The sequence below is a fragment of the Cuculus canorus genome, chromosome 3 (assembly GCF_017976375.1).
Source record: "Cuculus canorus isolate bCucCan1 chromosome 3, bCucCan1.pri, whole genome shotgun sequence".
NCBI lineage: Eukaryota > Metazoa > Chordata > Aves > Cuculiformes > Cuculidae > Cuculus > Cuculus canorus.
The window spans coordinates 73176795-73189781 of NC_071403.1; the positions used below are offsets into that span (position 1 = coordinate 73176795).

At 38.7% G+C, this 12987-nt stretch overlaps 1 long non-coding RNA gene across 1 annotated transcript; it reads right to left on the bottom strand.

Annotated features, from left to right (window-relative positions):
- Positions 1 to 2417: 2417 nt before the first annotated feature.
- On the bottom strand, positions 2418 to 11477 carry LOC128851745 (uncharacterized). The gene is made up of 3 exons (XR_008449167.1): positions 11154 to 11477; positions 7307 to 7470; positions 2418 to 6681 (listed from the first exon to the last, which is right to left on the bottom strand). It is a non-coding gene; the product is annotated as an uncharacterized LOC128851745 (long non-coding RNA).
- Between the last annotated feature and the right edge of the window lie 1510 nt (positions 11478 to 12987).

A 12987-nucleotide genomic window follows, 5' to 3' on the forward strand; every position in this document is an offset into this window, starting at 1 on the left:
TAAGGGTAGACTCAGTTTGTGCTCTGTCCATCTCCAAAATACAGGAGTAAATGGCCATTTGTCACTCAGCAGGAGTACCAACTATGACTTGAGCTGCATACAAAGCAGTCTGACCAGCAGGGTGAAGAAGAGGATTCTCCCCCTCTGCTCTCATGAGACCTCCCATGGAGCTCTTCATCTAATTCTGGAGTCCTCAGCACAGGAAGCACGTGGGTCTGTTGGGGTGAGTCCAGAGGAGACCACAAAGATCATCCAAGGGCTGAAGCACCTTCAATTCAAAGACAGGCTTAGAGAGTTGGGACTGCTCAGTCTGGACAAGAGTAGGCTGCAGAGAGACTATAGCAGCCTTCCAGTACTTAAAGGTGGCCTAAAGGAAAGTTGGGGAGGGGCTCTTTATCTGGAATAGCATGAGGGGTAATGGTTTTAAGCTGAAAGAGAGGCGATTTAGATAAGATATTATGAAGAATTTTTTTCCTGTGAGGGTGGTGAGGCACTGGCGCAGGTTGCCTAGAGAGTTTGTGGATGCCCCATCCCCGGAGGGGTTAAAGCTTCACGATCCCTTCCAAATCATTCTGTACTAGGGTCTGTGAGATCTGTACCCCTGCCCCATCCCCAAAATATAATAGCTGGGATTTCTGGACACAGAGCAAAGTCTTGATTCCCGTACATTAGGAATTAAGAGAGTCTGTCCCCAAACACAGTAGCCAGTGCAGATGGCCTTCTTCTAAAGCTCCTGCTGGCACAGAGTAGTGGCAGATTGTTCAAAGAGGCATAGATTTGGGGAGTAACAAAGAAGCAAAGGATAAAAGTTACAGCCAGCTTTGTTCCATTTGCAAAAGGAAGTTTATTATGTGCCCGCTTTTTCCCTCTGTTGCAGGAATGAAGAGATTTTAAAGGACTGTAGTTTAAAGACACAAGCACTAAAAAGATAAACATTATTTTTCTTCTCTTGCCTTCACAGAAATGAGGAATTGTCATTCCACTGAGATTCCTTGAGGAGAACTTTTAATTTGGGGCTCTGACATTTATGCTACTTCACAGATAAGAATACCTGTAAAGTTTGAATGCTTGTTTAAATTTTAATCCCTTACCAGACCCGTCATTTCTGAGAAAACATCAGGTTCTTTAAGCTCTTCTCTGTGGGAATATTTGTATGAATAATTGTCTTCATATACCTAGAAATTATATGCTTTTTTGTCTAGCTGTGTGTTTTAATGACAGTTAAATCTGCGTATGAATGTACAGATCTAGACACACAAATATATTCTGCCTGGTTTTGTCTACCCTCACCAAACCTCTTATAAACACAGGTATTTTATGGTTCATGGTGCTTTTTGCCTGCATGACCTGCAACCCCTGCACTAAACTATGCAGCAGACACATTATTTTTATTCTGCACATGCAACAACAAGGAGACTGAATGTAGAAGAGGTTGTAGCAAGGTGGGTGCTGGTCTCGTCTCCCAAGGGAAAATCATAGGACAGGCAGTAATAGCACCAAGTTGAGCCAGGGGAGGATTAGGGATATTAGTAAATAATTATTTACCAAAAGAATGGTGAAGCACTGGAGGAGGCTGCAAAGGGAAGTAACAGAGTTTCCTTCCCTGCAGGTGTTAAAAAGAAATGTGTACTTGTAGTTCTTTGGTGAATTGTTTAGTAGGCATGGTGGTGCTGGGCCGATGTTTGGATTGGATGATGTTGGTCTTTTCCAACCTTAATGATTCTATGAACGTAGGAACCACAACAACAGAAATACTTATGCATTTCAACAATACAGATTTTTAACTCAAATTGGAATTAATGTAAAAAAATCATGTTCCCAAGGATTATCACACCATTCCCCTCAGCCTGGTCTTTACTCTGCTGTGCCAAGGTGATTTGAAAGTGAAAGGAAATGATCACATCACAAAACCGTACCTTTTTATTCCCTTCCAATAACACTCACTTGCTTTAAAATCAAACCTAATTGGTTTTGTTTTCTTGCATTGACATATTTAAAAAGCTGTGAAATTTCATGTTCTAGGCAGAACCAGCTGACTGATAGAACATGCCAAAAAGTTATTTAAAAAAAAAAATACTCTGAGTTGTATCATTTACTGCTGAAGATAAATATCACCTTAGAGAAGACCACAATAGCTATTTAGTAGCCTACCACAATCCTAAATAAGAGAGGAAGTGAGGCAGAATACATATCAAACTGCATCTCCATCCAACACACTGTACCATGGCAAAAAAAAAAGGGAGAGCATTGCATCTATAATTCAGCTTTCATAAATAAAGTATACACACATGGTTATTCTGACCACAGAAAACTATCCTTTATTGAGACAAATCATACACAAGATTTATAATTAAAATCAACATTAAACTGTGAAATCTTACATATCAGGAAAATAGCCATGAAAATTCCTTATTTCTGTACCAGTCTAATGACTTACCTAAATCTTTCAGTTACACATTGATGTCACATAACCAGTTAATAACTTTTCACTGTTAAATTTCAATTTAAATCAGCTTCATTTTTAAATACCCTTTAAATGCATGTTATATAAATTTTCACTATTATTCCAATGTTAGAAAATATAACAGCATTTGTTTCTTGTGTGATATTAATTGCATGTCAAATAGATTTACCTATGCTATAATTAATAAAACTTAATGAGTATTCTTTTTCTATTTGCATTACAGTTAACTTCTAGAGAGCACAGAAATGCCAAAGCAATGAACACCCTAAAACCAGGTTTTGGCTTTTTTATTAGCAATCCTAAATAGAAATATCCTCCAGTAATGCCCAGAGTTGATTTAATACTCGATCTGCCAGCTAATCTTTACAATAAGTAAGTCAAAACATGGTAAAAGGAACTTTTTCTTGCCATCAGCTTCTATATCGAATTAATATCCTGAATATAAATGTCAAAATTCTCCAGTAAAGTGGAGAAAGCCTCTTACTTATTTTGGCAGAGGAAGGCAACTGCATTCTAGGTATTCGGTTACCTGTGTCATTACCATCATTGAAGATAACACCAAAATTTTATTTATTCTCACCTTATTAAGATAAGAGCAAATATTCTAGATTCCGAGGGCAGGATTCTCCCTCTCTAACCTGCTCTTGTAGACTCACCTGGAGCCCTGTGTTCAGGTCTGGAGATTTTAGCAGAGGAAGAACAGGGATCTGTTGGATCAGGTCCAGAAGAGGCCATGAAGATGATTGGAGGACCGGAGCACTTCCCACAGGAGGACACACTAAGAGAGTTGGGATTGGTAAGCCTGGAGAAGAGAGGGCTGTGAGGAGACATTATAGCAGCCTTCCAGTCCTTAAAGGTGGCCTACAAGAAGGCTGGGGAGGGATTCTTTATCAGGGACTGCAAGGACAGGAAGAGGGGCTATGGTTTTAAGCTGAAAGGAGGGAGATTTAGACTAGATATTAGGAAGAAATTTTGTCCTGTGAGGGTGGTGAGGCACCAGCACAGGTTGCCCAGAGAAGTCATGGATGTCCCATCCCTGGAGGTGTTCAAGGCCAGGCTGGATGAGGCCTTGAGCAACCTGATGCAGTGGAAGGTGTCGCTGCCCATGGCTGAGCTGTTGGAACTGGATGATCTTTGATCTTCCTTCCAACCTAAACAATTCTATAAAGTTATGTTCGTAAATAAAGTATAAATTTGAGACTTTTACCATGAGTCCAAACTGCTTTGGCCATAAAAATAAGTGCCATATCTAGATCAAGAAGGTTGCACAGTTAGAGTTAAAAAAATACATTAAATCTTTTTACACACCATTTAAAACCTAACTCTAGACTATGTTCTTCTTACCCACGAACTGTCACTACTGCTCCCTCTCATTTCATAAGTGGATCATGTATTTATTAAATGACTCATCTCTTAATGAGATTCTGACTACTTCTGAACTTTAAAGTGAAACTAGTGAAATATTATTACAGACAGTTAACGATGTGATGAATGATAAGATATTATGGTTGCTTTGGTTATATACATTCGTACACACGTTCTCACAACCAAGCAGGTAGTGGAACCAAGGAGGGAACCAAGTAGCAGAACCACTTGTTATAAAAGAGGAGAAAGTATGCTACATCTGCTAAATTACCTCCACTTGGGGAAATGGCATTGTGTTACAACTGCTGCAGCATAGCTGCATGTTGATCAGTTTGGAGAGACAAACAGGAAAAATCTAGCACTAACTCAGCAAACTGAAGAGGAAGAAGAGACAAAGAACTCCAGGCTCTTTACACGCTAGCCTTCATCTTAAATGCCTGCTATCTTGTAGCTCATTAGCTGTTACCGTTTTGTCATAAAGTGCCTTCATGTCAGTGAACATTGCTCCCAGAGGTGGAGAAGGTTGCAGTAACAAGCAGGGGCTTCCACGCTTTGGTTGATGATTAAAATAACCTGTCTGTAAGAACAAGGCTATGGCCATAAACTTTCTCTTCCGTGATTTCACCTTTTCATTAGAATAGAAAGTTTTTCTCCTGAGCCGTGGCAGAGAGCTGGGAAAATAGGTCTTCAGCAAAATAGTGAACATTCCAGAATAAATAACAGAAATTGCAGTGGAATTCACAAGATTCTTTTTTTTCCCAAACTGCTGGTTTATCCAGTCACGTTGTTTTTTTTAATGTAGAATCAAGGGGAACAATCTGTCTCTAAGCACAGGAGTCTTAATTTGAGTTAGGTGACATGGAAAACACATAATATCTGATGGTTACAAGCTATCACCACATACCAAATGTCCTGTACTGGTGATACAACAATTCTGTTAGAAGGTAGAGAGTGCATCGTTACACCCATATTAAAATAGACAAGTACAGGTAATTCAACCAACTCTCCAGTAACAAGAGAAATCTGAAATATTATCATAGAATCATAGAATTATTAAGGTTGGAAAATACCTCTAAGTTCATCAAGCCCAACCATCAACACAATACCAACATGCCTACAAAACCGTGTTCCAAAGTGCCGTGTCTACATATTTTTTTGAACACTTCCAGGGATGGAAACTCCACAGGGCAGCCTGTTCCAATGCTTCACCACTCTTTCAATAAAGAAATGTTTCCTAATACCCAATCTAAATCTCCCCTGGTGCATCCTGAGGCCATTTCCCTTTGGTCTTGTCATTAGCTACCACAGAGAAGAAACCAACTCACATCTTGCTACAATCACCTTTTAGGCAGTTGTAGAGAGGTCTCCCCTCAGTCTCCTTTTCTCCAGACTAAACAAGATATGCTATGGTAATATCTCTTCATAATGCCTTGAGTACTTTTCTTATGCAGCATTTACTGTGTAACAGACACAAAATCTTTGGAGAGCTCATGGATGTTGCCAGTGTGCTCTTTTTGCCTCCCTAGAAATATTCAAAACTCAGACTTGAAGAGTTCTTTGTTTCGTTTCTCAATGACCCTTTCTTGGAAATACACACCTTAATCACTCACTGTGATCTTCTGTGTATTCCTGGATGAACTGTGAGGGCCTAGCTTACTAAAAATGAATATTGATTGTTTGGTTAGAGCATCAGCCTGGAACATAAAAGTTCTCTCTTTGCACTGATGTCCTTGCTTTAATCACTTCATGAGTCTTATTGTGACACAGAGCTTAGATGAATTTTCCTAAGGCACTTTCTATTCCTGGATGAAAAAAAAAAGAGCATATAAGAACTTAACATTATTATTGATAGTACTAAAACTGAATGTACTGATAGAAAATCACTATTTTTCTGGGTAGGCAGTCACAAGTATTTCTCAGTTATCACAGAATAAAAAAATGTCCTGAGTTGGAAGGGACCCACAAGAATCACTGGGGCCAACTTATGTCCTTGCACAGGATAACCCCAACATTCACACTGTGTGCCTGAGGGCGTTGTCCAAATGTTTCTGGAATATTGTCAGGTTTGGCGTTGTGACTGCTTCCCTGGTGAGCCTGTTCCAGTGCTCCACTTTCCTCTGGGTGTAGAACCTTTTCCTGCTATCCAGCCTTCCCTGGCACATCTTTGTGCCACTCCCTCGGGTCCTATCATTGGTTGCCAGAGAAGAGATTAGTGCCTGCTCCTCCACCTGCCCTAGTAAGAAGCTATAGACTGCAATAAGGTCTCCCCTTGGTATCCTCTTCTCCAGTCTGAACAGACCAAGTACTACTAAAAACATTTAATCAAGCTACCAAAACCAGGTAAATGTCTGCAAATCCAACTTAAACTTGTTAGTTTTGGTATTCTTATAGAGAAAGAATGCAGATTAGGTTCTTTCATCTTTCAAGTAGAACAAGACCCTGAGTTTTGTGTTGCAAGCAGACCTTGTCGATATTATTCTGGGAATGTATCATACATTTTTTTTTTTGCCATTTTTCACTGAATATAATTCCATTAATATTTTTGCAGTATTCATACTCATATAAATCATATAGATAATAACGGCGATATTTATAAAATAATTCTTCCTTTCTAGTGTTTAACTAGTCCTAGCTAGAAAGTAGACATAATACCTTGGTCTATACAGAACAAGCATAAGTTATCATTATTATTATTAAATGTCGGCATTTCTATTTATCTTATTTCTTCTATGACCTTGCTCTTGCTTTAAGGAAGCCTCCTTCAAAGCTTCTTAGAGTTAGTGGGAATATTTCTACTGATTTTCATGGTCTTTGGATCAGGTCCTGACAACGCTGATACTACATAGATAGCCCTATAAAAGAAAGAAAAGAATTCAGGTTCAGAAAAGCTTCTCTACTCATGAAAAATAGTAAACATGGGCTTAGTTTTAAACAGGCATTTAAGGCATTTCCTAGGAAGAAAAGAAATGGGATACAAGCTTATTCTGACCTGATACATGCTACGCTACCTGTGCCATGTAAAAAATAGTCTTTCCTCACAATTAAATGCAAATTACTACTTGATCATTTAGAACACCAATAATTACCAGTTCTGACTACACTGGAGTTAGAGAACAAGGTTGACCAACATAAGTCACTTAATAACAATGATCTGCCTTGTGCTGTGCTTTTATCTGAATTCAGCTTGGCAAAACAAGTCACTTGTTCAGGCTTCTCTAACAGATTCAATGTTAATACAGAAGAATAGCACACTTGAAAATAAGTTTTTACACCAAACTTTTCGAATCACATGCAAAAATGCAGATATTTGATGAGAAGCAAACTTCCAGACTCAGATATCTGTTACACTGAGGAAAATATAAACAAACAAACAAAAAAAAACAGAGCCAAATCCCACTCTCCCAGCCTCAGGCCACACCAGCATCAAACTCTCACACAAATTCACTTGAAACAGGGAAGTTGTGCAGACATTCCTACCTAGAACTTTTTCAAAGAAACACATTTCAGCCTTCTTAGCTTCTCGCAGAACTGAAAGCATTTCCTCTCTGCATACAATGTGTGATCTCCGGAACAAGAATCCAGATGATTTATCCTTTAGCTGGAGAACAGCTAGATTCCCTTCTGCACTCAGCATGACAGACCTTGGAAGATATTTTCCTGTCACTCAGAATTCCAAACAGTCATGAAATGCAAATCAGACTCATACCCCAATACCACACAGAATCATAGGTTGGGTTAGAAAGGAACCTAAAGATCATCCAGTTCCAAGCTCCCCAGCCACGGGCAGGGACACTTTCCACTTGATCAGGTTGCTCAAAGCCTCACTCAGCCTGGCCTTGAACACCTCCAGGAATGGGGCATCCACAGCTTCCCTCGGCCACCCTTATAGGAAAACATTTCTTCAAGATATAATGAAGTAAGGGAGACTTTACAACAGCTGATGTGTTGCTAGCCTGTCTGAAGATAAGATGATAGCTTTTTAACATGGTTTGAGAATACAAAATGCAGGACTAAAACATCCTACCAACACCACAAGATCCAACAGAAAAATCCCAATTTTTTTCTGGGGATCAACAGACTCTTTTTTTCTTTTTATTTTCTTGAATGACTTCAGTTCTTCTAGAAATTTTATTATTTTCCCATGTAACAAAAGTGCTCTAGACGCTCTTCTTATAAAAAGGCTTTAGTGAATAACTCTAGGTTTAAAGATTACAACCAAATGATCTTTTTTCTTCTTCCCTAGTGAGATTCCTGACTTTTGTAAGATTTCATTTCTACTGCAGGAGCACAATAAGAAACTTCTTGCTTATGAATTTTTAAAATGTGGAATGCAAGTGCAAGATGAACAGAATTTTGAACACAGACTATTACACCACAAGTGATTACCCAGAAAGGGCAGGGAAAACATACCACTACTTATATGGGTAAGATGATTGCTAACTCTGTCTCACAAAGCTGTTTCTTCACACTGTTTTATTCTGCATTCCCTTGGCCATAAGATAGTTCGATGCATCTTTCTTTTCACTGTAGTTGTTTTCTTCCTTCAGAAAAGAAGAGAAAACCCCTTTGTATGTTATTTCCATTTATTCACCAGGAACACATCTGTAGCTCCTCTACTAACTTTTTTTGCCTTGAATTCACTTAAATCCCATATAAATTCACTTGAATTTATTCACTTGAATTCCATATAAATCCCATTTTCCCTTTATAAAATATAAATAAATATTATATAAAATACTAAGTGGATAGATGGTTTTATGCTAGTTTGACTAATGGAGTAAAAGCAGCCCTTGAACATTCCACAATAAATGTTTCCTGTCTAATTATCTGACCTATTTAACTATTAGCTCACTTAATTTGCTTTGGGAATGATATGTAAGGATCTAGATGTTAATTAAAATGATGAATAACGTAGGTAACCCTCACATCTCTATATTAAACTTTAAGCATTCTGTGCCTCTCATCTTTTACAAATATTGCTCTATTTGCATGCAATATACCCAAAATGAATTTTGACCACAAAAAATCTGTCCTTCACACACAATAAAACAAAATACTGAGTGAGGCATATTAAAACAGATATGTATCCCCCTAATTCTAAGCTCTTTATAGTTGAAAAATCACCCATCAGAAAGTTAAGAACATTAAGAAGAAGTTAAGAACATTTTTGCCTGTGAATACAGGAATTAGCTATTTTTTTTTTCCCTCAAAAGAAAGCAAGATGCCTGTCCACCAGTTTCTTGGCAATTGCAGGTGGTATCTGAAAAAGAATTTCTCTTTCTTAATAAAAAAGAATAACTAATCCCAAATCTACAAGTAAGACTATAGTAAGGGTGTATGTACGAGCTACAAGCTAATGCAAGGTCCTCCGGAAGTTTTCACATAGCATTATTTTGTATAGAACTAAAAATAAGTAAAAAAAAACCCCCATACAACATCTGCTTCACCTCTGGACTTTTAACTAAGAAGATGTACATGACTTAGGTTGTAGAGTCACATAAATAAGTGTTCTTTAAATTAGCAAAGGGCTTCATGGTTTAAATTTAGGTTTCTTCCTGTTTAAATTCTCCCCTGGAGTCCTACATTCAGTTCTGGAGTCCTCGGCACAGGGAGGACACGAATCTGTTTGTGCGAGTCCAGGGGAGGTCACAAAGATGATCCAAGGGCTGCAGCAGCTCCCATCCAAGGACAGGCTGAGAGAGCTAGGGTTGTTTAGCCTAGAGAAGGCTCTCCAGTACTTAAAGAAGACCTAGAGAAGTCATGGCTGCCCCATCCCTGAAGGTGTTGATGGCCAGGTCAATGGGGTTTTGAGCAACCTGATCCAGTGGAAGGTGTCCCTGCCTGTTGCAGGGGGGTTGGAGCTGGATGATCGTTAAGTTCACTTTGGAACCCAAACCATTCCATAATTCTAATCTAATGCTCCTGTGACTTGTAATGCAAAACTATTGCAAGCAGACATGAAGAGGAAAACAGAAGAATGGGCTAAATTAACAGAGCATGCAGGGACTAAATTTTCTTATTCAGCATCATCCTCTGTAGTTTGAGCTAACATGAACTATCCCAGAAATAACTGCAGTGTGCAGTATTGTTTTACTATCAGGAGGTTTGCTGCTCTCAGTTATTTTTTCTGCAGACAAACGCCAATTCTATGTCAAAAACAATGTTTTCATTTTGGTTTCTTTTCTGTTATGGAGGTGTAAATACTTTACCAAAACATTAGTACTCAGAAGTTGATCATCTTTAGCTCATAACCAACATTTCTTATGAGGATGTTGGAACTTACAGGACTTATATTTACTCACAGAAGACTACTGAAAATTGGAAAGTTAGCTGTAGACTGTATTATAGTGTTCTACTTCTGAAGATGAAGTCCAAATAAGAGGCAGGAATGCTTCTGACCGCAGAGTTAAAAAATACAGCTGCTACAGTGACTCCTTCTCTTGCTTCTGATGCTGTATGTATTAACAGCAACATCTGGAAAGAGGAATATGGAACTAAACTAACCATCAAAAAATCACGCTGTTTTGTTTGATGAAGAGGCAGTAGCAGCTGTTTTTGATGCACAACCACAACCTGTCTAGGCATCCCATAAAAAAGTGTTTCCTAATGGTCAGAGTGAGCCTCCTATGTTTCAGTTTGTGCCTCTTGTCTGTCACTGGGCACCAAAGGAAAGAGCTTGGCTCTGCCTTCTTTACATTCTCCCTTCAGGTATTTACATACGGTGATAAGCTCCTCCTTGAGCTTCTTTTCTCCAGGCTAAACAGTCCCAGCTCATAGCCTTTCTTCATACAAGAGATCCTCCAGTCTCTTCATCATCTTAGTGGCCCTCAGGAGATGATCGTTTAGTACTCATGAGCTCTTTCTGTCTCCTCTACCCTCCAGGGCTTTGACCCTTTAAATCATTAGAATATCTAACTACTCAAAAGAGGCTTTTAAATTGCCTGAAAATTACCTCTAACTAAACGAGACTGCAACAAACAAATCAAAAAGCTGGACAAGCAGATGACTCAACTGGGGACAAAATGTTCTCTCTGGTCTATCTTCTTCTTACCTGCACTAAGAACAAACTTGCAGATTTAAACCCCTTGTGACTGAAGAAATACTCCTGTTTCAGATGTATTTTTTTTTTTACAAGTTCATAAATGATATTACATATAAGCCAAGAAAGGTAGGGAACATCCTACTGTTTCATTGCTTGATGGTAATGAATACAAGACATCATATTTTCCAGCATGTAAGTTTTTTCCTGTTAGCAAGAAAACTGAGAAATTCGATATATTTTCTCCCCGCTAATGCTTCCATATCCTTCTAAATGACTACATACCCGTAGAGTATACAGGAAAATCACTGATGGGGACTTCATCATCTCAAAGTAGTGGAGATTTTTTTCTGCTAACAGCATCTCAGGAGACAAAGGAGATCATGTGAGCTTGAGCCTAACACACTACCGACACATCCTTCTTGTGACTCAAATGGGAACATAGTGGCATATTGTGACTGTTCTTTAACTTACAAGAGGGTATTTTTTCTTCACACTAAAGACACAAAAGGGAGAAAGCCATAGTAGGACTGCAAAACCAGTTCCTAGTCCTGTTCCTTTAAAATTCTCATAATGGTCTGACCGGAAGGAGGCACTTCAGTTTCTCATTTATTCTTTCTTTCCCATCAACAGAGGCATATTTCTCAAAATCTTGTGACTTGGCCTTCTGCAAGATAAATATAGATAGAGATATAGATGATATAGATATAGATATAGATATCAATAAATATAGATACACACATAAATTATGCAGTAGCTGCCATAAATGGTTCAGATTCATTTGTATCAAGGTAGTTTGCAGAACTTCCTACAGCAGATATCTACTTCCTCATGGTATTAGGAACTCCGTTGTACTTACCATCACTGCTACTAGTTGCTGTTTTCCTTACTTCTTTGAGTAACTTTGACTGGAGTCTTTGTTTTTGAAATGTAAAGATCTATAAAAACCTTTCAGGGGTAAAGTGAAGCAAAGTTTACAAAGATTACACACTAGAAGTTTCTAAACAGAGGGTTTCCAAAAGGAGAGAAGCTGGAAATCAATCACATCCTCTACAAAAAACTCGCATATCTGAAGTCTAGAAAGAAAACCTTACAAGTAATGCTATTTTATTCCTGCTACCAACGGGACAAGAACAAATTCAGGATTGTAACAGAAGATCACTATTTTCTTCAGACTCCTGCAGCATGCAACCTCTATATTTTTTCCCTTTTGACATGTATCTACCTCAAAGAACAGCCCAAGAAGCTGGCTATATCTCTGATGGCTGGGAATTCATTTCGCTGTTGCTTCTGCTGATTTCCCCGGATGGGGAAGAAGAAAGCCAGGAAAGCCCTCTGCCTTGCTGTTCCTTGCTTTTTGGTGTGTCTGACTGCAATCCAGAGTTAAGGGTGATGCTTGTGAAGATTGCATGATTTTTATAATTTCTGTTATGACTCAGCACTTCTCGGAGCTGAAATTAATCTACTGCTGTGCAGCATTAAACCACTCAAAACACCAGCTGGTGTAGGATTGCATGTCAGAACATTGCTAAAACTACATGCAGAATGGTTTGGGTTGGAAGGACCTTAAAGATCATCAAGTTCTAATCCCCCTGCCATGAGCAGGGACACCTCCCACTAGACCAGGCTGCTCAGGGCCCCATTCAGCCTGGCCTTGGACACCTCCAGGGAGGGGACACACACAACTTCCTTGGACAACGTGTGCCCGTGTCTCATCACCCTCATTTTGAGGAATTTCTTCCTAACGTCAAATCTAAATCTTCCCCACTTCCTATTTAAAACCATTCCCTCAGCTGTAAGCACGTTTGACTTGAAGAAGTTATACATATTACAGTGCACTAGTGTGATAAAATTTAGCACATATGAATGTGAAATTTTCATTTATAAATGAAAATTTAGCACATGGTTTATTTGGGGTTTGTGTTTTTCAGTTTTAAATAAAAACAACCAGCAGCATCAAGCTGGCAAAATCAATTCCTCATGGACTGCTCTGGATGATTTGTTATTTATGCCATGTCAGTCTGAATTTTACCCTTCTGTGTTTCCCTTCCCACAGTTCAAAATACAGAAGATTTTTTTTTAGTGAAAAAAAATCTTGGTTGTTTTCCTTCAAGTATTC